This window comes from Zalophus californianus, chromosome 7, assembly GCF_009762305.2.
Source record: "Zalophus californianus isolate mZalCal1 chromosome 7, mZalCal1.pri.v2, whole genome shotgun sequence".
In the NCBI taxonomy this organism is placed as follows: Eukaryota; Metazoa; Chordata; class Mammalia; order Carnivora; family Otariidae; genus Zalophus; species Zalophus californianus.
The window spans coordinates 12,935,234-12,960,714 of NC_045601.1; positions in this window are offsets into that span (position 1 = coordinate 12,935,234).

Below are 25,481 nucleotides of genomic sequence, written 5' to 3' on the forward strand. Positions count from 1 at the left end.
TTCTTTTGTTGTCAAAAAGCTTTTATATTTTGATACAGTCCCAATAGTTTATTTTCGCTTTTTTCCCCCTTGCCTTAGGAAGCACCTAGAGAAATGTTGCTATGACCAATGTCAGAGAAATTACTGCCTGTGTTCTTTTCTAGGATTTTTATGGTTTCAGTTCTCACATTTAGATCTTTAGTCCATTTTGGGTTTATTTTTGTGTTTGGTGTTAGAAAGTGGTCCAGTTTCATTCTGCATGTAGCTGTCCAGTTTTCCCAGCACCATTTACTGAAGACTGTCTCTCCCCCATTGTATACTCTTGCCTCCTTTGTCATAGATTGATTGACCATATAAGCATGGGTTTATTTTGGGCTCTCTGTTCTGTTTTGTTGATCTATGTGTCTCTTTTTATGGCAGTACCATACTGTTTTGAAAGCTATAGTAATAGCTTTTTAGTATATTCTTGAAATCTGAAATTATGATACCTCCAGCTTTGTTCTTTCTCAAGATCGCTTTGGGTATTCAGGGTCTTTTGTTGTTTTATACACATTTTAGTATTATCTGTTCTAGTTCTGTGAAAAATGCTGCTGTTATTTTGATGGGAATTGTACTGAATCTGTAGATTGCTTTGGGTAGTATGGACATTTTAACAATATTGATTATTTTAATTCATGAGCACAGAGTATCTTTCCATTTGTTGGTGTCATCTTTAATATCTTTCATCAATGTTTTATAGTTTTCAGATGCTTTTTTAAAATTTTTAAAAGAGGTATACCAGGTGGCTGCCTCATACAGATGGTGATGATACACTTGGGAAATAGCATGAATAAGCCCTAGCTTCCCTTTCCCCTTGTAGGATTTTGTAGTGTTTCTTCTGGACCACCTGAGGCAGTTTGTTGTGGTGGGGGGATGATGTTCCATTAGCACCTTTCTATGTGCCGCACACCCTGGATAGGAGAACCCCTCAGATACTTAAAGAGTAGGGGAATGCAAGTATGTAACACATCTGCTCCATATACATTCAGATGTGGAAGCCATAACAGTACATCGAATCAACCCAGAGGCCCTCACCCACAAAGTCACTTTAATTTCACTTCCTCAGTGTCCAAAATTCATTGGTTGAAATTTGGTAGTGTTTCCCCCTCTAGGAACGTGGACAAAAGAGTCTAATGTGTGTGTGAGTTAGGAGCTCTGGCAACAGCAACCAGGAGATCACTGCTATGCCTCTGAGAATATGAGGATTACAGAATGGAGGGGAGGCCAGCCTGTGGACAAAGTGGGGTGGCTTTTTCCTCCCATGACCCTTGCTCTAGTGTCAGTGCTTGGGCACTGCTGTTGCTTCCTCCCTCAAGTACCTCCTGGCACTGGGATGGGTGTCTGGGCCCATCGGCTCTGTTTTTTCTGTGCCTGTGCTTGTTGCCGTGGTCTGTGGTACCGTTGGCTACCATCACACCCAGGACTCTATTGTTGCTGCTGGCCAAGTGGGGCTGGGGTCTGGGCACCTGAGCCTGGCTAGCCTGGCTCTGTGTGGCAAGGCTCTGCATCTACTTCTGTTTTTGAGCAGCTGCTTGCTTCTGGCTCAGAAAGAACAAACTTCTGATGTTTTGATTCACCCAAAAACTGTATGATGAATGGCAACGTCCTCACTTGCTAGCATCATTTTTTTTACAGTTTGGGGATTCCTTGACTCAGAAGCCACAACCATATTGCCTCTCAGCCATGGGTTTGCTGCCTCACTGTCTTTGTAATATCTCGTCCTCGATCTGCTTGGAGAAGAGTGAGTGAACAACAGCCAAGGGGGCATTTGGGTGGCTTGCTTCAATTCTGCTTCTCACTGCTTAGCTTTGTTAGCATGTAGGATATTTGGATACCCTTACTCCCTCACTTGTCTATGCTTGGAAGCATTGACTGACTATTTTGCAAAGTCTTCTGATATCCCAAACCCAGCCCACAGAGCCCTTGTCCTCTTCTTCCAGCAAGTCATGTTTCTGTTAGCATCCCATATCCTCACCATCTAGCAGAGTATTGATGGGGAAACTAAAGAGAAGAAAGCAACTCAGGAAGGTCAGATACTTTGGAGGTGGTATGACTGTCAGCCATGGTTTGAGCTGCACAAAGACATTGATGTAAGGGCATAGAATTGACACACTGCACAGGGAGGTGAGAATCAGGAGTAGTCACGTATTATAATTTTGTCCAACCACAATTCTCTTTCACCCTTCCTTGATCAAAACTGGCCTTTTTCCTGTCAAAGACTGCCCTAAATTAATTATCCTATTGGGTTCCTTAAATGTGTTAATAACTGATAATTTTTTGGCAAACACAGCAGATGCCAGAAGAACCATTTGGGGATGATTTTTTTGGAATCATTTATTTAACAAAAGCTGTCAGCGTCCTAGTAGGTACTCAGTACTATGGCAGATGTTGGGGATACAGGGGTGAGCAAGGGGTGGACCCTACCCTCGAAGGGCTTAGTATCCATGAGGAGAGATACTGATAAAGATGCAGAGTTGACTCAGGCTGTCAGAGGCTCCAGGTATACCCAGACTGTACTCCCAGAAAATAGCCAGAGACAGACCAGTCCCTGGGATGGAATCAGAGTGTCAAGCACATAGTCATTCTCTCAATCACATCTTATTTCATGGAGATGTATAGCACAGCATTTACAACGACCTCAAAAATACAGTTCATTATAATGAAACATGTAAGAGTCATTACTATTTATCTTCTAATTCAGGAAGTCCAGGAAGTCAAAGGAAGTGTTTACTGTTTGAATGGAAAAACAGGGAGGTATCTTCAATAACAGCCAAAATGAGAAGCAATTATAGAAGTCCTGTGCTCATGAAATAAAAACATTTCACAACTGCCTTGTTTCTCTTCCACACTGAGAAATTAAGTTTGAAAACTGACGTAAATATTGGTAATGCTGCTTTGATGAACCTGAATTCCTCACAGTGAGGTTAATGAGGCAATGATGAAAAATAAACATTATCTAAGCTGCCAGCAAAGGGAGGGTGACAGGATTCCTTCGGCTGGCACTGGTCACGTGTTTGCAAACTCAGATTGGTCATGGAAGAGATGGTATATCTGGTCCAGAATGAGAACTTCCAAAAGAAACGAGGAAGTGATCCAGATGATGCCACATGTGTGCAGTCTTTTATCTTACCTTTTGCCCAGCTGCACTGGTCTACTAGCTGGTCCTTACATAGTCTCCTCTGAAGAGTCTCCAAATATGCTATTCCTACTGCTCAGGATGCCCTCTTACCCATTCACAAGTTCTGCCTGGTAAATGACTTTTCCTCTTTTAATATTTACAGAAAGTTTCATCTCTTCATTGAAGCCATACCCGAATACTCCAGGTAACAGACTCGTGGGTCAAATACAGCTCGATTAAAATCCTGGTTCCGCTACTTGCTAGCTGTGTGACTTGGAACAAATACTTAAATTCCTCAAGTTTCTTTTTTAAAACTTGGATTTTTAAAAAACCTCCTGCATAGGGTTGTTGTAAGAATTAGTGAGATACCCTCTGAAAAGCTCCTCACACAGAGCAGGTGCTCAGTAAAAGTGAGTTCCTAGACTCGTGTGATCACAGCAGCTCCCTGACTTCTCTGTGTTGGCATAGATCTCATTCCACAGTGACTCTGTCTCTTTTCTCCAATTGATGGCAGTATCCTTGAAGATACGGAATGTGTCTTATTTTTGTCTTTGAATTTTCTGCAATACCTAGAAAAATACTTGCCAGAGTAGGGACTCAATAAATGTTCAATGAATGAATAAAGAGTAAGTGAATAATTTAATAAATGAGTAATTAACCAATATCCCCTAATTTGGTAGTCTTTAAGCTGTTGTTTTTCAGGGAAGTATTAAACTCTTGCCTTTAGGAGCCACATGGTGGTGTCTGTATGTGTGTGTACACGTGTGTGTATTTGTACATAAGTGCATGTGCACATACATGTGTGCTGAAGACTGTGCCTTTAGAAGATTAAAGGCTGTTGTCTGTGTCAAGGTGTAAGCCGGATTGGACAGTTAACTTTTACCAGTGATACAGACATAAGGAAAGTCACATGTGTTTTTATGGTTGGGCCAGGGGTGCTTGAGGGTGGTGGTTTTCAATTCGATTCTTATGACGTGTGTTTGTTATTAGGAGAGGTGTTTGGTTCTCACAAATATTGGGGGAGTGAGCTACGACAATGAGCCCAGCCTTTTCATGACTAAAATTTAATTGCCTTGTATATCACGGAGGAATACTTTAGATTATTGATGTCTGCAATGGATTGGTGACTGGTGGTCTTTTATTTAATTGTTTACTGCACTAGATCTAGATTAGCTGGGGCATTTGGTCTAAGATGATTCAGTGGTTATTTCATATTCACCTTTAATAAGGTACCCCCATCCCCCATATTCACTTGACACTGAATAAAATATATCACAATAATTTAATTCCTTTAACCTATTAGAGGGAAAGCTCATGTTCTCCAACACCTAGAGAGGGTTGGGCACATTGGCAAGCATCCATTCACCAATTCATTCATTCCCATTAATTCAACAAATATTGATTGAGTCTACTATGTGTCAGTCACTTTTTAAGGTACTAAGCATATAACTGAACAAAGCAGCTTTTAGAATTAAATATATTATTACTGAGAACATACTGGGTTCCAGGCATTACGATACACTCTGGAGATATACCAAGAGAAAATCCTCGCTGAACAGAGCATACATGACTGAAGGAATATATCCACAGGCGGAAGGAATATGAGTTTTGTAGAAGAGGGTGTTGTAGATCCTTGAGTGTTAGTACCTAAGAATCACTGCCCAGCCTTGTATGGTTGTTTTAAGTTTCCACTTTTATCTCTAAGTCATGCCCTAGGGGCCACATAAAAGAGTTTTCCAGCTGTTTACATCTTTAATTTTGAAACAGTTGCCTTGAACTATTCCATACATTGCATTCTTTTGCCCCTTTGAATTGCCATTTTTTAGATAACCTTGGAATTTTGAACTTGGTGTTCAGACCATGGGTTCTTCTGGACCACAGTCAAGAGTTTTTCTTTCATCTGCCCTTGTCCAGACTGTCCCTGTTCAGCCAGACGCAAGACTGGGGATGCCACAGTTGACAGCCATTTTATGGGGCCACCCCAAATCCAAGAGTGGGATTTGAACAATCCAGTTTATTTCAAATCTTATTTCTCAAAATCTTTCTCAAACATATGTATTCATTTCAGCCTTATGTATATGCAATATTTTGAGTTGAATCTTTCTTTAATACTTAAGGATCTCATATTGCTTTGCAGTTCATCAGTGGGATGTTGATAGATATCAGAGCTCCAGGGAGGCTAAATAGAATGAGAAAGTTGACTTCATAGGAAATCAACAACATCACACAATACACGACAGATGCCAAATTAGTGACGTGGGTAGGAAGTACTGTCAGAATTCAGAGCTATGAGAAAGATCACTGCCAAATGGGGAGGAATTTGAGCTGGGCCTTGAAGAAAAGTTGGGATTTATGTGGGAAGCCAGGAGGGGCAAAGCCACAGGGCAGGGTTGATGGTATGAACGAAGACCCAGGGGTGAGAGGTACTTGCATCTGGATAAGATCAAAGAGCTTCAGCTCTATCAGGTGGTCATCCTGTTACAGTAAAATTTGAGTTCCCAGATAAGAATGACTGGCAGCTTTCTGAAGACCTAAGTTGAAAAGCAGAAAGAGAAATAATGGTTCTTGGAGGCAATTTGTTTAACTATGTAAAGCTTAAATCCATTTTTGCACTGCTAAGGAGAGGTGTGCCCTTCATTAGAGATTGGACATTTTATGGTTAGCTTCTCTTCCAGGAAAAAGAATTCTCTTTGATTGCTTTCCTCAGGTCCCTTGAGGCCTTCTCTGGAGAATGCGTCTTTGTGAATAATTTCACTCACTGCCCAGTCAGATTAAGACCTTCCACTGCACATAATGACATTTTCCCTGGACTGTTGCTTCTGTGAACAACATTGTGACAGCTTATATTTAAAAGGTGAATTTATGTAAACTGTGTGTCTGATGGGATTTTGAAGTTTGGTGTGAAATGTGTTCAGTCCAGCTGTGACTCACAGGGTTTTGATTCTCTACAGTTTTGCAGTGATTAATTTATTTTATTAGCCAAATGATTTCCAGTTTTGGGCCTATGGAGGTGTGAAGTCTTGTGGTTGGTACCTGCTTTCTGGTCTGCAGCGTACACTTGACCATGGAGGGATAGGAGAGGATCACTACTGAGATGGGGGTTTGCCAATGGTGTTCAGAGAAGAGTAGCTGATGTGAGCCCCGATTACAGATATTGAAAAGCCGGGGGGTATCCAGAGGATAGTGCTTGGTGTTAAGTCTAAGTGCTGAAACGGCATATATCAAAAGGATAGAAGTTTGAGGACTGAAAGCAGAACAGGGTGCAGGGGGAGGAATTGTTGCTATGGGCAGTTCTTCAAGAAGTAGCTAGTGCCATGGTGCTTGATGCCTGGTATGTGATGTAGTGAGGTCCAAAAGAACCACATTAGGATTGGACTCCATTCTTTCTCAGGGTGGTCTGGTATGGGTGAGAGGAAGAACTCTGTGCAAGAATCTCAGTGTAGAGGTATAGATGGCGTTTCAGGGAAAGTCAGGGTTAGAAGGTAGGTGACTCAGCCAACCTCTGAGCAACGGGCATGGGACCAGAGGTCCTCAGGGGTATATGTCATTCATGATCCTGCATGGTTGTGAAACCTAGATAACAGATGTTGGGCATATTAATTTGTGTGAATGGGGTCTTAAAGAGTGATCTTGAACTGCATAGACTTCTACTCAAGTTTCTTTGGGCTTCATGCTAGACACATGCAGGTGTGCTCAAGTGAAATCAAGTGTTTTTACCTGTTTTTGTCTTTATAGCGTGTTTAAGGGTACAGAAATCTCATTGGCCCCTTGTGCAGGAAGAAAATTTAATTTCAATGAAAGTTATTGCCACCACATTGAAGCCTGGAGAGCCATGAGGAACCCGAAACCGCTCCCCCAGGCTCTCAGGGGACGCATAGTCTCTTGCTTCTGTTTCTGTGTATCAGATGCATTCTCCTCATCAGTGGACTTTCTCTGCTTTTTCATCTTGCATATTAGCCAACTTGGCTGCCAGCCCTAATGCTGTATCAGGTCATCACTGGCTGAGGCTACCTATTAGTTCATGTTTTTCCAAGGGAGAAATCACTCAGCTGCTGGGAAGCCATTGAATTGGCTGACTTGGGATCAGGTTCCCAGCCTCAATCCAGTCATACATGGGGTGACATAGATGTAGTGCTGCACCTCCCAGAGGCTAGAATCAATGGTGAAACTGTGTAGTCCCAAAGCCCTGTGTCTGATATGGTGTGGAGGGTTAGGCTTGGATTCTGATTGTCCCCCTGGGAAGCAGAGTGACAGAGGCTGGTGTTAGCATGGTAGGTCTGACTGAGAAAAATACAGCGTCTTAGCTGTAGGTTGAGGAAGGGACTCATGTGGAAATCTGTGGTTTCAGGATCCCAGGCAGGAGCAACACTGTTGCCCCTCATGTTGTCCCACCCTGTCTTTGGTCCTGGCGAGTGCCCTTCCCATTTCCTTATACTCTGAGGTAACTCTAGTGTTGTGGACGGCCCTCCCAGAGCAGTGTGCCCTTGCCTGCCAGGAGATGCAGTTGGTCTTATGGAATCAGAAGGCTTGAACTCTAACCCAATTAGCTGAGGCATGGGGGTGGCTCAGTCTCTGTGGTTTTTCAGTTCTGAATAGTGATCTCCAAGTTCTGTGTCGAGGAAGCTCTGAAAGGCCACATGATATAGATAATGATATAGATGATCTTGCTTTGCGGGCAGGTGATGGCCTGGCTGGCTTGACTTTTGAGCAGGTAAAGAAGAAGTAAGGTCTCTCCATCTCCACTCCTCTTCTCTTCCCACCCTGGTTCTGTCCTTCCCTGCAGGGGCCTCACAGATAAGTGCACACCCTCCAACCCCCATGTTCCAGTCACATATATGCTCCCCACATAGAGTCACCCATCAGCCATCCTTCAGTGCTGAGTGTGTGCACCCAACGGTATAGCATTTGATCCCTTAGCAGAAAACTTGCTTTGGCCCTGGAAGTGATCATTTGAGCAGGGAATTCTGAGTCCTGGATGCACAGAGTATAGTCTAGAAGGGGTGAATGGTACGTGCCCAGAGTAGAGACATCAGGTGAGGCTGAGTGGTCCCTTGGTCACCTCACCTGAAGAAGAGGGGTGTGGCCAGAGCAGGGCCAGAATAGGACCCTGTAAAGCAGAGGCACTTGTACCTGGGCTTCTGGGTAATACTGTTTGGTATGCAGACGGAATTATTCCTGTGAAAGAATGGGCTCACTGAATTTAGTGTTGCTGTTTTGAGTAGCTCCAGGGAGGCAGACAGATCTCACAATTATGTGGTATCAAGCTCTGTGGAAGTCATGTTTCTAAGCCCAAGATGTCTTCCTCCTGTCATATGGCACACTTATTCTTGGCGGGGTCCAATGTGTACGTGAATAGGGTTTTGGCGGGTCTTCCCATCCCTCACCCCTTCCCTTTCCCCCCATCATCTGCCTGCATCTGTTTGGGGGAACTCCCCAATTTATGGGGACCTGCCTCTTATTACAGAAGTAAAAGGTAAAAATTGATATTTGTTTTCCTAGGCTCCTGCAGCTGGGCAATGTAACCTACTCTGTGTCAGCCAAGTAGACGCTGCTGCCCTGGGCGGAGCTTTGCAACCAGTGTGCTGTGCCACAGCAGTAGACCATGCCTAGGTCATAGGATGTTGAGGTGTGGCACTCTTCAGTCCTTGGAAATGCCTGGTAGGGACTCGGGTAGGCAAAGCTCCTGGACATACGACCCCTGACCTTTAGCACCCTCCTGTACCTCGGTGTGGTGTAAAAACCCTCATTTTCTGTAGTACCGGGGCATGTAATAGGCCAGGAAACACCGGATTAGGAAACTGAACTGGGAGCTGGCGACTCAGTGATGGAGACCTTGAAAAGTTTTTTCTCTCTGGCATAATGGTGGTGGCCCCAAGATGCCGTGTGATGAGCTGCCCTGGGCTAAGCCTTTTCTCCTCGGACCATTTTTTTGACATCGTTCTTTAGTCCTTCAGTTAATATTTTTTTGATTTTTAAGGAAGTTATTTTCTGGTTGAGTCCGCCAAAGTCATATAATAACTATACAACACTAGCCAGTTTAACAGCTACGGCAGAGGAGTGCCATGGGAGGGGAATTTCTGGTTTTTCTTTTCTTTCCACGCCAGGGTGAGTGTGAACCAGTTGGGCCCTTTGTTGGACACAGATATTCTTGGAAAGGTCACAAAGTATAAAATTTAGAGCTTGAAGGGGCTTTGAAGATGCTTCATCATACCACGAGAAGCCGAAGTGAAATGACTTGAAAGCTCATGAAGTTACCTAATGGAAGAATCTCAGAACTGTGCTCTTCCAATGTTTCCCATCATTAAAAAGAAAAGGTTGGTTGTTTTGCTTTTTTTTTTTCCCAGAGCCAAAGCAGTCCAAACCAAGAGTAAACTTTGAGCATTTTTTTTCAAAGTTAGAGTTACCAGTTTGTTAGATAAAGTATTGATGGGAAAGTTGCTCAGTAATTGACACCTTTGTAGAAACAAGGCATTCCACTTGGGGGAAAATTTGATTTATTTCTATTGTCTGAGTGGGCCTTTCCTTTAGTGATGCCATCTCTCACTTTTTAATAAAAACTTGGACCATTTCAGTGTCTAGCTGTTCCTGGCATTCGCCTTTCCATAGGAAAGAATGCTTTTAATGGCTTTAAACTAAAGCAAATGCTTCTTTTCCTTACGCTTGTTAAACAAGCCAAATATGTTCTTTGCTCTCTTGGAATTTTCTTGTATTTTATTTATTTTTTTAATGTGAAAAGTGTGCCAGACAACTAAGCAGATTGCTATATACGTTTCACATGGATTAGCAAGAAACCTGAGAGCTTCAGGCGGTTTAAATTAAGCAATTAAAAAAATATTTGAGAAGGATCACTTTTTAAAAATGTTATTTGTTTGTTTCTTTTGTTTTGTTTTAAACCACAGGAAAGATGCCTGGGAATGGGAGTTGTGAAGCAGGATGGGCTGACTGGAGGAACTACCGGGGCGGGGGTGGGGTGGTGGGCTTTTCTGGGGTCATGGGTATGTTCGTTATCATGATAGGAGTTAACAGACGTCAGAACTAATTAAATTGTACACTTTAGGCATGTGCAGTTCTATGTTAATACCTCAACAGAGTTGTTTCTTAAAAATAAAACAAATGAAGCAACAGTTCAGACTCCTCTGTGAAAGACTCGGAGCTGGGGAAGGCGGGAGAGCCAAGGGATCAGAAACTCTGCGAAACGTGCTGCTCAGTGGCCAGCAGGGATGAGGGAGACGTTATTAGGAGCACGCTGCCCACTCAGACCAAACACCCCATCCTCAGAACAGTTCTTCTGGCGGTGCCTCCCAGTTCTGCTGTCATGAAGCTCTTTGCCCTGGGTTTTCTGAGTCCCTTGACCATCTTCACTTGAGGTTGTAAGATGGGCCTTCCTTATGTTTTTAAAAATTATTTATTTATTTTCCAGAGGACTGCAACAAGGATTTATGTTTATTACATGTAATCTGGGAGTTTTTCTGAGGGGTCCTGGAATGTATAAATTATAGCTCAAACTCTTACCTCCAATTTCTAAGACACTACTCAAATTGTTATGTTTCACAGGAATTCACTCGAATTCCATCAGATCAGCTGCTTGTGCAGAGTAAATAGAAGAGGCTCAGAAGCAGACGTTGAATTCCTGCTGAAACTGGTTAGAGGTAGGGTGAGTGTATAATTTATTATCTAAACAGAGACATTTTTGAGAGTGAAAAAAGCCACTATTGGTATTTGGGTTGACAGCACAGACGTAAACTGGGATTGTGCCTGGTAAAGCAGGATATCAGGTCACCCTAGTTATAAGACAACTTGACCTTTATTTAAAAATTTTTTTTAAAGATTTTTTTTTTTGACAGAGAGAGAGAAAAAGTGAGAGAGCATGCAGGAGGAGAGGGGCAGAGGGAGAGGGAGAGAGAGAATCTCAAGCAGGCTCCATGCCCAGAGTGGAGCCCTATCTCATGACCCTGAGATCATGACCTGAACTGAAATCAAGAGTCAGATGCTTAACCGACTGAGCCACCCAGGCAGCCCAAAGATTTTTTTATTTTTAAGTAATCTCTACACACAATGTGGGGCTCAAACTCACAACCCCAAGATCAAGAGTCGCATGCTCCACCAACAGAGCCAGCCAGGTGTCCTAGACTTCTTGACCTTTATAAAAGTAGACATCAGTGTGTGCTAGGGAGCATAAGCAATGTTCTCAGGGACAAAGAGGCCAAATGAGAGTTTGCCCATTGGACTCATCTTACTTGGAGCTGGAGAGAGAATGGGGGCGTGGATTACTCACAAGGATTCTGAGAATGCAGTTTGGCCCCTGGTGACTTTGATTGATTGCTCCTCATGAGGCCTTTCTATTTTAATTTGATCCTAGAAGCATCTGAGTGATACATCAGCCAATCTCTGCACAATGGCAACATATTCATCCCCTCATATTTGAAGAAAACGTTGGCTAAGACAAACATAACTTTTCTTCAACTCAGCTTCCTACATCTGTCATGATCTTTGCAGCACAGAAAGCAACAGTTAAACAGACTCTTTTGATTATTTGTTTTTTTTAATTAGAACTTTTTTTATAGTTTGTACTTCCTTTTTTGCACTCTTAAAGAATTGCCATTAGATCTAAGTAGCTAGAATTTGAAAATGAAAGTGTAGACTGCAGTGTCATAGACAGGAGAATTAGTGAAAGGTTCTCAGTATGAAAATATCTTTAATATCCTGCCTGGGTATTAAAGTAACAGGATGTTTCTTGGATAAGCTCTCATGAGTCTACAATAATTAATTTTTATTACATCATATTGAACACAGCAGCCTTTTCCCAACATGGTGGTGTGCAAGTCTCTATATGAGTTTAGTCTTGCTTGTCTCGTTAGCTTCATCTTTCAATCCTTGCTTAACTTACGCCTTATGTTTCAGAATGTTAAACTCCTTCTAGTATGTTCAGCACCTCACACAGAAGACTTTGAAGACTTTAAGAAGAGTTCTTTATTTCCAAGTCCTTTTTACTCCTATGTTCTCTGTGGAGAATGTGTTTTTCTCTTTCCCCACTCAGTGGTCACTGTTTCCAGGAAGCCTTCTGTAACTTCTTTCCTTACTCCTCCCCAGGCCGTGTTAGGATTCCTTTTCTTTGTCTCTTTAATATGGTTGCAACTCTCTTTCATATGTGATCATTTTAAAATGATAAGTTTACATATTTGTGTCTGATACATCAAACAAGCACCTAGAAAACTGAACCTGCTGTCTAATATTCTCTCTCTCTCTTCCTCCCTTTCTCTCTAATGGCCAGCACAGTTGACACAGTGAAGGTGTTTCCAGGGCCTAATGAAATTGTACCTGAACCTGAGAAAACAACCAGCTGAAACATTTCCAGGAAAGACAGGTGTGCAAACGATTCCTGCTGAGAATAGGTGTGATGCTGTTTACATTACTGCTCTTGAGCTGAGCTTCACTTTCCCGTTTCCTCAGAGTAAATATGTGTACATATGAGATAGAGACAGATGCATAGAATTTAAGTGCAGTGGTGCTATCATCAGATTGGAATAATACAGGCTTTGTTGACCCCACCATATTGGATCTATTTTTAACTCTCAGTTTATTTTAGGTCAGCTTTAGTTTTCTTGGAACTGAGAAATACCACATATTTAACTGCACAGTTTTAAGGAAAATAGTGGTAATATAATGAGTCGGAAATGTTACTTCCAAACTCCTAGTAATGAGTGTGCAAGGTCATTTTTTCCAGTATCCTTTTTAACTGTGCAAACACTGAACAGCATTTTTATTCCTGAAGAAGTAACTCACTGTGATTAACAGGAGTCTGAAAAGACTGAGGGAGAAAATGATTAGAAAGGTTTAAATATATTTTGTTTTTAATCTTTCTGAAATCTTGGTGATTGTTATTTGTTCAGATGGTAAATTTAAAGAAATCATTATTATTCCAAAAGCTGAGAGTCAAGACTTGAAGTTTGTAGAATCTGTTCCCTAAATTCATGTCACTAGAAAGTTAGCAAAAAGTGAATAATCTACCCTTCAAATTTCTGAATGGAAGAGAGAATGTTAAGCAGTCTGATCTATTCATTAAATGCACATGAATATAACTATTTTTAACCAGTGGAATTTGAGATGGCTAGAACATTTAAACCAAAATTCCAGGTGAATTATTCAAAACACAAAGAGTAACTGGACAAAAGAAGGTGGCTCTGGATATATCATTCAAAGTAAAATGGGGTCAAATTTTGCCAAAGCTCTGTAGAAGCCCAAAGCTTAGGAATCGCCAGTTCAGTGTGCAAAAAGGAGGAAGCATTGGCCTTCTGTGAGATCTTTTCTAAGCAAGAGGCACATGTACCTTCTGATTATACATGTACTGGGCAGATTAATTAGAGTACCTACTACCATGAGTTTTTGTTTTATTTTTGTTTTTAATAGCAGAAACCACCCTGGCCAGTGCTTAGTGAAGTAGGATCTGACTATCTATGCAGGGCCACCTGTGATGGGCTCAACCTGGCCCAACCCAAGCCAGATGCGAAGGACTTTGTCCTACAGCAGGATAATAATTAGTTAAGCCAACCGGACTGGTTCCCTCCAAAATTATTTCTAGGGAATTCAGAAAAATTATTCTAGGGAATTTCCTCCAAGAAGATGGAGTAGACACCGAGACGGAAACAATGGCACTTTGAAAGAGAGACCACATGAGCTGTGAGAGAAGTGGAGACCTCTTGAGACCTGCCTCAGGACCTGCCTAATGGTTGGATAGCTTTTAAGATCTGGCACTCACATATCTTTATATGTTCCCATTTTTCTTAAAGTGGCCTGAGCAAATCTCTGTTCCTGATAATCAAGGGTCTAGTGACCACACTCAAGGGATAAGAGATAGCTGCATAAAATCTTGTAGCCAATGAAGAGAGAGCAGTTGCTAATCAGAGACTTCCAACAAAGTGGAGAGAGAAGATGCAAGCTGCAAAATGCCAACTTCTGAAAAGCTCCACAAAAATACCAGAGACTCCTACCCAGCCAATCCTTGATGGCCCCATGGGAAAATGATCATGTTATGATCCACTGAAACCACTGAAGAGCGTGTGCCTAAGATAAAGACATAGAAGCTCTAGTAATTATTTGATTCTATTACATTGTTGAGAAGTCAACTTCTGGCCAGAAGACAGGAAATCCTTTCCCCATGTTACACATGTGATCAAAAAGCTTTTGGCTTCCTGGAACTGCTATTTAAAATTTCAAGTACTGTATCTGGGTATAAATTAGAGGCATTAAAGATTTGTTTAATGTTGACAAGTTCAGGCAGATAATAAATATATATTCCACTTAAGGCATTATTTTCTGGAGGGTAGTAAATATGCATTTGTGAAGTCTTTTTTTATGGAACGAACAGAGAAATATTTAATCAGTGCTTTGCCTTATACTGGTGGTGGTGGTGGCTGAGGATTAGAATGAGAGTGCAGATAATTATGAAGAAGAAGGTAATTTCTCTCTTTTAAGTAGAGAACCAATTTGGCTCTCTTAACTAGAGCTATTGCCTAATCAGTCAAACCAAGAGCCAGAATGGCAAGGGGATGGATATTCATTAAGGGTGTCAGAGATGTGTACTAATCTACAAACGCCCTTAGTAATAGGCTTTTGGATTTCACATAACTTACAGGAGTATAGCATTATAAAAAGAGATAAAAAAGATCACACAAAACTAATTGTGCACAGATTTGTAAATTAAATAGTAAGCCCATGCATTTCAATTACATTGGCAAAGTCAATTACATATAATTGCAATTCTAGCTCATGTGCTTGCATAATTCAAATTTTATTAAAGCTTTACTACATGGAGCAAGTTTCAGCACATGGAAATACCTTTAAAGTAAATCTCTAATCATATCATACAATAAAAGTTTTTAAATTGCTTTTACATTTTGATGCAACTCCATCTGCCTCCAAAGTAGAAAACATGTTCAACTGTCTTTATAATTCACAAATCTGGTAAATTTTCCCTGAAACCAGCCAGAAATGTATATACTGTTTAATCACCAATAACTCATGGATCAAGATGAAATACTTGCTTGGTTTTTCTAACTTTTTTCTTAAATTTTTTACTTAGATTCCAGTTAGTTAACATAGAGTGTAATGTTAGTTTCAGGTGTAGAATGTGTGATCCAACACTTCTGTACCTCACTAGGTGCACATCATGACAAGTGCACTCCTTAATCCCCATCACCTATTTAATGCATCCCTCCACCCGCCTTCCTCTGGTAGCCATCAGTTTGTTCTCTGTAGTTAAGAGTCTGTTTCTTGGTTTGCCTCTCTTTCTCTTGTCACCCCCCCCCTTTGCTCATTTGTTTTGTTTCTTAAATTCCACATACAAGTAAAATCATATGATATTTGTCTTTCTCTGACTGACTTATTTCACTTAGCATAATGTTCCATAGCTCCATCCACATTTGCACTGGCAAGATTTCATTCCTTTTTATGGCTGAGTATATTCCATTGTATATATATACCACATCTTTATCCATTCATTAATTGATGGACACTTGGGCTGTTTCCATAATTTGGCTATTGTAGTTAATGCTGCTATAAAGGTCGGGGTGCATGTATCCCTTTGAATTAGTAATTTTGTATGCTTTGGGTAAATACCTAGGAGTGTGATTGCTGGATTATAGGGTAGTTCTATTTTTAACTTTTTAAGGACCCTCCATACTATTTTCCAAATTGGCTGTACCAGTTTGCATTTCCACCAACAGTGCAAGAGTGTTCCCTTTTCTCCACATCCTTGCCAATACCCATTGTTTCTTGTGTTGTTGATTTTAGTCATTCTGACATGTGTGAGGTGATTTCCCATTGTAGTTTTGATTTGCATTTCCCTGATGATCATTTATGTTGAGCATCTTTTCATGTGTTAGTTGGTCATCCCTGTGTCTTCTTTGGAAAAATGTCTGTTCATGTTTTCTGACCATTTTTTAGTTGGATTATTCATTTTTTGGGTGTTGAGCTTTATAAGTTTTTTATATATTTTGGATGCTAACCCCTTATCAGATAGGTCATTTGCAAATAACTTCTCCTATTCTGTAGGTTGCCTTTTAGTTTTGTTGATTGTTTCCTTTGCTGTGTAGAAGTTTTTTATTTTGAGGTAGTCCCAGTAGTTAATTTTTTATTTTGTTTTCCTTGCCTCAGGAGACATAGCTAGGAAGCAATTGCTATAGCTGATGTCAAAGAAGTTACTGCCTGTGTTCTCTTCTAGGATTTTTATGGTTTCAGAATTCACATTTAGGTCTTTAATCCATTTTGAATTTATTTTTGTGTGTGGTGTAGGAAAGTGGTCTAGTTTCATTCTTTTGCATGTAGCTGTCCAGTTTTCCCAACACCAGTTGTTGAAGAGACTGTGTTTTCCCCTTTGGATATTCTTTCCTGCTTTGTCGAAGATTAATTGACCATATACTTGTGGGTTCATCTCTGGATTTTCTATTCTGTTCCATTGATACACATGTCTATTTTTGTGCCAGTACCATACTATTTTGATCACCACAGCTTTGTTTTTTTGTAAAGAAATATTTTCTTTTTTTTAAATTTTTAAAGATTATTTATTTATTTATTTGACAGAGAGAGAGAGAGAGAGAGTGAGAGCAGGAACACAAGCAGGGGGAGTGGGAGAGGGAGAAGCAGGCTTCCCGCCAAGCGGGGAGCCCGATGCGGGGCTCGATCCCAGGACCCTGGGATCATGACCTGAGCCGAAGGCAGACGCTTAACGACTGAGCCACCCAGGCGCCCCGATCACCACAGCTTTGTAATATAACTTGTCTGGAATGGTGATGCCTCCAGCTTTTTCTTTTTCAAGGTTTCTTTGGCTATTCTGGGTCTTTTGTGGTTCCATACAAATTTTAGGATTGTTTGTTATAACTGTGAAAAATGCTGGTGGTGTTTTGATAGGGATTGTATCAAATATATAGATTGCTTTGGGTAGTATAGACATTTTAACAATATTTGTTCTTTCAGTCCTTGAGCATGGAATGTCTTTCCATTTCCTTTGTGTAATCTTCAGTTTCTTCATCAGTGTTTTATAGTTTTCAGATTACAGATCTTTCATCTCTTTGGTTAGGTTGATTCCTTTTTTTTTTTTTCCCCTGGGTATCTTATGGTACAATTGTAAATGGGATTGATTCCTTCATTTCCCTTTCTGCTGCTTCATTATTGGTGTATAAAATGCAACAGATTTCTGTACATTGATTTTTTTATCCTATGACTTTATTGAATTCATTTATCAATTCGAGCAGTTTTTTGGTGGAGTCTTTCAGGGTTTCTATATATAATGTCATGTCATCTGCATATAGTGAAAGTTTTACTTTTTCTTCAGTTTTACTTTTTCTGATATGATGTTTTTTTCTTTCTTTTTGTTCTCTGGTTGCTGTGACTAAGACTTCCAGTACTATGTTGAATAAAAGCAGTGAGAGTGGACATCCCTGTCTTGTTCCTGACCGTAGAAGAAAAGCTTTTAGTTTTTCCCCATTTAGGATGATATTAGCTGTTGGTTGGGTTTTCTAACATAATTCCTAAAAACCTCTGTGCTCAATACATTTTCTTATTATTATACTCTCAATTTATTGCAGCCATCTGGGTTGCATATCATAATCAATACATTTTTATTAGCTCTTCTTACATTTACAAATATGATGAAAACATAAGTGAGTCTAAAGATCCAGACACAGCTTACAACATACAAAATATCTTATATTTTTGATTTAAAAAATTCTTACTTTCTTATGTAAGAAGGTTTCCTTTGGCCAGGTTTGAAGTTTTGAATCCCTTTAGACCTGGGCCCTGCTAAATCTAAGATCCTGTGGACCTCAATCATCACAGACTCTGTTCTAGGTGGGTTTACCTCTCACCAACTGTGTGCCTTGGACAGCAGTCTGTGTCTCTTTGGTTCTCAGTTCCTTATCTATAAGTTGAGGGGTTGAGTACATCAGTGGTTTTCCAATTGTTCTCTATAAAGCCTTGGTGTAACTGTGACTACTCCTAGGGACTGCTGGGTGGGGTGGACGCAGTGGGCACATGCTGCTGAGGGTCTGGGCTCCCATACTACCTGCTGAAAGGGAGCAGTTTTCCTTATGTCTACTGGATTTTCCTGGACGTTTATGTGAACTTTCATTTGATGAAAGAGCTTTAAGGCCAAAAAATAAAAAGAAAAAAGAAAAGATTTGTAAATCACTAAACTAGATAAAAATCAAGGTTACTGTTTTGTTCAAGAATTAAATAATTCCACTGCAAGTACCTGAATGGGTCTGGCATGAAATGACTGTCAATAAAAACCTGTGGAATGAATAAACAGAGTTCTTGGCCTTAAGGGATTTATAATCAAACGAAAAATCTTCATCTTACAAAATACTATAGTTAAAACAATGCTTCTTTTATCCTCTTGCTATTTTAATTGTTTCTTAATCTTTGGATTTTGTAAGCAGCAAAAGAGAATGTCTGTTCTCCATCTTCAAATGTGCCCACACTAAAATGATCCCATTTAGATGAATATCAGATAATAAATTGTAGGCCACAGGATTGTTAACAGTTTCATTATTAATTTGTGTAGCACCTGTAATCGAGGTAGGCTAGAAATATTGACCTTACTCTATAAACATGCGTTATTTTTGGTGGGATTAATGAAAATCTTTCCTTCAGATGAAAAGCTCTTCCAACGGTGTTTGCATGAATAAAAATGAAAATATCTTAGTATATTATCTAAAAACTTCTGCAAAGCTTTCTATGAGTTGACATCATAACAAGTATAGAAAACCATGGGGTTGAACAGTGTTGCAGTTCATGAAAGGCAGGGGCTCCTCGGTCGGTAGGTGAATGTCCCCTTGTTAACTCTGCATACATCTGTGAGGTCTACTTATTCAGAATATAACATTTCCCAAGTTTCATGGTAGTTCATAGCTACACCTGTTGCAACTACATAGAATGCCCTTCCCACTTTCTTCATCCATGTTTGTCTTATTTAACCTTCACACTGTCTCACAAGCATAGCCTACTCCACCTTCATATTTCCCATGTCAACCATTTTTATTTAGGTATTTTTTCTCCATGCACCAAATCCTACACATATTTCTAATTTAACATGTATCCCATGGCTGCAACCATTTATTTACTTTTCTCTCTTGCTGACCATGCTAAAATCTCCTTTAGGGTAGGGATCATATCTTACTTATTTGACTTTGTGTTTCCAAATGCTTAACAAAAGTGCCTGTCATGTTGTAATTGTCCAGTGAATGATTTTTTTTTCTGAAAAACTGTTGGTTTTGAGAATATTGTCCAAAAGTCACTATATCAATCAGAGTCCAAACAGAAAAGCAGAGACCATTCTAGGTTTTTCAAATAGAGCAAAATTTAACACAGGAAGTTGGTTTCAAGTGTATTAAAAGATGGGGCACATGGGTGGCTTAGTCAGTTGGGTGTCCAGCTCTTGATTTCAGCTCAGGTTGTGAGCTCAGAGTTATGGGATCGAGCCCTGCATGGGGATCTGCGCTGGGCGTGGAGCCTGCTTGGGATTCTTTCTCTCCCTCTCCCTCTGTCCCTCCTCCCATTCACATGCACTCTCTCTCTCTCTTTAAAAAATTAAATAAAATGTATTGGAAGAGCAGAAGAATAAAGAGAGGTGTTTGACGAACAACAAGGAATAAGGGGTGATAGTCACAGATCAAGAGTAGGAAATATCCCTGGGCTGATCTAAGCCCATGATCTTGAGACAACGCTTGCTGTTGCACTGTTGCTTCTGGATCTACTGGAGAGGTCTTCACTACCAGGAAGTGATCACTTCCTGGGTTGCTGAAGTAGCCTCCACCTTATTTCCACCTTAACACCTGCCAAAAACTGCCTGCAGCTGTCCTCAAACAAAAGGCTTTTCTCTGCCTCAGATTAGTGCTTTTTTCTGGCAGATGTAACAAGAGGAGAGCTGACGAGAGTTTGGGGAATGTGGTTTTCAGACTTCCAGCCTCAGTGGTACAGGGAGAGGGCACAGAGCTGAGAGTCAACAGTCACTGACACTTCCAGGAGTTCTCAGTGTTGGAGTCCATAGTGCTAAATATATTGGAGCTTTTCAGCAAAACAGTACTGCTTGATTAAAGAGCGTGAATGTGAATATGTCAAAGACACCTTACCTATGCTAATCAAGTGTACCCCTGCCACAAAAATGGGGGGTAGGAGGCAACTTTATGAAGCTCATCAGAATTAATATTCAAAACTTTCTCAGTAGACTAGAACTAGGATTCACAAGTCAATGAGATAAAAATCTAACAGGAATATGTAAATGCGAAGTTTTCATTTGCATTAAAAAAACTCCCAAGTCTTTTCACTCATTTTACATATGGGAAGCTTATGAACCATAAATGTGATATGAACCATATAATGAGGCTTCCAAAAAATTAGCCACAATTCTTGGCTGCATTAATAAGAATATGGTTTCCACATCTAGGAGGGTAATAACATCACTGTACTCTATTTTGTTTAGATCTCATCAGTAGGATTAGTAATTCCTTTTCAACTGTGATTTTTCTACATACAAAATACAAATTTATAGAGACGTACCTCAGTACATCATTTTGGCAAGAGGAAGAAATTGAAGTCTGTATATATGAGACACTCCACTTCACTGTTCTTTTTCTACCAGACTACTGGTGAAGACAAGAGGGACATCAATACTTTCTCATTTTCACTCCAGATGGATGACTCTATATTCTATTATGCCCAGTGCCACTTTTAATAACTTCTTAGAGAAATACTCATTTCTCTGTCATGAAATGAAATTTATTGATAACTTAAAGAAAAATAAAAAGCAATTCAATATAGAAACTCAGTTGCTGTAAAAGAAGACATAAGTAGTTAGATGCTTGTTCCTTGTTACAATGAATACATTCAGATTTATAAATAAAAACAGTATTCAACTGAATATTTTCCACACTCTGTCTTTATATTTATATTTTGAAATAACGGCTAAATAAGATCTTTATATTTATATTTGTTTTATGGCCCAGGATATCATTTATCTCTGTGAATGTTCTATGGTTGTTTGGAGTGTTCTGTAAATGATAATTAGTCAACTTTGTTTATAGTATTGTTCAAATCTTCTGTTTTCTTACTGACTTCCTATTTACTTGTCCTATTAATTACTGAGAAAGTAGTGTTGAAATCTCAAATTATTTTACTTCTTTTAGTTCTATCAGTTATCACATATTATGATGCTCTGTTATTAGAAGCATCAACATTTAAGATTCTGCATTGTCTTGAATTGACATCTTCATCACTCAGAAATGTGCCCTTTTTATTCCTGGGAATATTTTTTGTTCTGAAGTTTACTTTGTCTGATATTAATATAGCCCCTTCAACTTTCTTTTGCTTGATGTTTTCATGGTATACCTTTTTCTATTCTTTTCCTTTTAATTCATTTGTTTCTTTATATTTAAGGTGCTTTTCTCATAAACAGCACTATAGTTAGGTCTTGCTTTTTTTTTTATCTGACAATCTCTGTCTTGTAATTGGAGTGTTGAGTTTATTTGCATTTAATGTAAGTATTGATATGGTTGGGGTTAAATCTACCACCATCTTGCTATTTGTTTTCTATTTGTCCAGTTTAATTTTTGTTCCTTTTTTTTCTTGCTTCTGCTTTCTTTTGGATTAATCAGTTATTGTGTTTTACGATTTTATTTTTCCTCACCATTGGCAGATCTGTGGTATGTTTTATTTTTTTATTTGTTGATATGTTTTATTTTTTTCAGTGGTTGCTTCGAGGTTTACAGTATACATTTGTAACCTATCACAATCTACCTTCAAATAATATTACACTCCTGCACAAAGAATGTAAGCACCTTACAACAGGATGCCTCCATTTTCCTCCTCCTTTCCTTCACACTGTTGTTTCATACCCAGTATCATCATACATTGTGCTATTTTTTGCCATACATGCCTCACAATACAAACTGTTATTGTGACTTTAAATCATCAGTTGCATTTTAAAAAGATTTAAAATGAGGAAAAGAAAAGGTCTTTTAATATGTTCCCACATATTTATTGTTTCCATGCTCTTCATTCCTTTATGTAGATCCAGATTGTCATTTGGCATTATTTTCCTTCTGTCTGAAAGACTTCCTTTCATGTTGCTTGTAGTACATTCTTCTGGTGATGAATCTTTTCAGACTCCAAGAAAAGTCTTATTTTGCTCTCATTTTTGATGGCTATTTTCTTTGGGTATAGAATTCTAGATAGAAAGTTTTATCTTCAGTACTTAAGATGTTACTCTATTGCCTTCTGGCCTGCAAAGTTTCTGATGAGAAGTCTGCTGTAATTTTTATCTTTGTTCCTCTGTATGTAGTGTGTCCTACCTACCATTTGTCCTCCTGACCTTTTAAGATTTTCTGTTTATCCCTGATTTTATGATGTTTCTTAGTTTGGTTTATTTATGTTTATTCTTCTTTGAGTTCCTTGAGAATCCTAAACTTGAGAGTTTACAGATTTCATTAAATTTTGACAGTTCTAGCCATTATTTCTTTAAATATTTTCTGTTTCTCCCACCCATTCTATCTGGTACTATAGTTATACATGCTTTAGACCCTTGATGTTTTTCCATAGCTCACTGATGCTGTTTATTTTTTTCCAGTTTTTCTTTTCTTTGTGCTTCATTTTGGAGATACTATTGTTTCAAGTTTATGGATCTTTTTTTTCCTGCAGTGTCTATCTTCTGCCAATCCCATCTAGTTTTTTTTTTCCCCTGTAAATAATCATATTATCATCAGTATTTAGTCAAAGATTTGAGAGAACTCTTCTGCAGATCTTGGAAGCTCTCTCTCTTTCTCTCTGTGCTTCTCCCTCTTTGCCAATCCTCTGCCTTACAAATTCTAGCCACCCTGGCCTCCTTGACTCTGATCTCTGTCTCATTAGCTCCTTAAGACTGCCAGGCTCCGTGCTGTGGCTTGGAAACCACTTCCAGGCAGTGAGCTGGGGCAACTGTAACCCTAACCTCATTTGATCTCTCCTTTCAGGGATGACAGTCTGACCTGTACTGCCAGTTGTCCAATCTGAAAACAGTTGTTTCCTATAGTTTGTTCGGTTTTTAATTTGTGCATGGTGGGAAGAGAATTACTGTAGCCACTAATATTTCATGGATGGAAGTGAAAGTCTAAATAAGTAAGTTTGAATGTTAATTTAGTATCCCTGCTAATGCAGCAGTTACAAGAATACACCGACATAGGTGGTCTCTTATTGGTGCCTCCAGTACTAGAAGAATTTGTTGATGGGAATTTTCTTCAGTGGTCAGTTACTCTTGGTACATTTCCAAAGTCTCAGTCTTCCCTCAAGTTACATGATTTTTGCATTCCTAGAGAATCCCACATATGTTAAACTGGAGAAGAATACTTTGTGTTTAGATGTTAAATGGAGTTAGGTTCTGGGCTCAGATAATATAAACAGGTTGTGCCTTTACAGAAAAGTCACATAAGGCATGAGCTCACAATCCCTTGTGTAGTGCTATGGTGTAGCATTCTTGACCCTTATTGGAAACCATTCTCTACATAATTAGTACCTTTTACACTTCACATATTTTATCTGTTGTATGCATGACCGTGTAGTAATTTTGAAACCTACATGCTATTAGGAAAGCAATAAATACATTCTATCTTAGCTGCAGCTCCTGTTATCAGGGAAAGGGGAAGATACTTATGTCTTACCAAGATAATCATGGTACTTATAATGAGAGAATCTGTTTCTCGTTCTCCTTCCAAACAAATGACTCTTTCTCCAAAATGCAATGCAAAATACCCCATATCATCACAATTCATTCATTAATTCATTCAACAGCTATTTTTTGAGCTTCCAATATCTGTCAGCAGTGAGACTATGTAGTGATCCAGACAGACAAGAACCCCTGCCCTCCTGGAGCTTACATGTTTATTAAGGTTCATGGCAGAGAAACTGGCTACCAAAGGAAGTACTTCACATTTCTCTCAAATTGTAATGGCAGAGTTTCCATATCACACATTTCCATTAACTAGTAAAATAGGTCACAGGAATATTAGAGTTTACAAAATAGGAGCAAAAACCTTCATCCAAATTATTTGGTCAAGATTCCATACTGAAAGACTTTACTCGGAAGAACGCATAACCCAAGTTGGAGACCAGACCTTCAGGCAAAGTTTGGATGATTTGTTTCGATTCTATTAATAGGTTCAAAGAAATTTTCAAATTATACTGTTCAACCCACACCTTAGCTTTACTGAGGGAGAAGAAGAAGCCTCCTCTTTCATTGAGTTCATTTGCCCAGGGTCGCCTTGGCTTTTGAGAAATTACTGGTCTGGCTGAGATCTCACTTTCAGAACACACTTCCTTACATCTGACCACTAGACTTCTGGACTGATGACCACTTGGCTTGTTTGGATTGATTCTCTGGGCTACCTGCTCTCTGATGTGGCCTGAGCCAGGGCCATCGGTAAAAATGCACGCTGTTCCACTGCCCCCAGTCGGCTGTAATGCCACTGTGGGACTACACTGGGAAATTAGGGATCTAAAACTCTATGTAGTGTGCAGCCACAAAGATAAAGCTTGGTGTCCGGTGCCCCAGGTTCAAATCCCTGACTCCAGATCTACTTCATATGGGTCCTGGGTTGAACCAATTAATGTTTTTCTGTGGATCAGTGACTCCAACTCTAAAACAAAGACAATAATAACCATCTTCACGGGGTTGCTATCAGGTTATAATGAAATCATGTATATCAGAATGCTTTGAAAGCCACACAGTATGATATACTACATGTATGCATTGCTGTTATGGTAAGTGAGTCTAAATGTGATTAAGTTTGGTGCCCAAGAGACAGTGAAGTAGTTGCACACAGCACCCAGCTTCTCTTCATTAGTGTGGGAGCTGCTGCCTGGGGTTGACTTCCTCGGGGTTGGGGGAGGTCCCTGTGTCGCTGTCTCAAACTGACCATCCTCAAGTAGACTAAGACACGGCTGCGAATTACTTACCTTGCAGGATGGTGCCTGCCCTGGGGCTATCAGGGCATGCTTGCTCCTGTGATCTCTGCAGCCTAGTAAAGCATGATTATGGCTCAGCTTGCTGTGTGGGAGTCAGTGATACGATTATAGCCTCCCTGACAGATGGCAGGCATGTGTTCCTGCACTAACGAGAAGTTCTTGCTGGATCATCAAAGTGTGTTTCTCATTTGGGGATTGGACCTCGTAGAATCTCATTCCTAGGCTTGAGGCTTCAGCATCTGTGTTTCATTGTCAGTCTGACCTCTCTTTAAACGAGATCTGGAAAGATACTTTTCCAGGAAGTCATCCATATGCTGTTGACTTTTACTTTCTGCTGGATCCCCTTCTCATTACCACA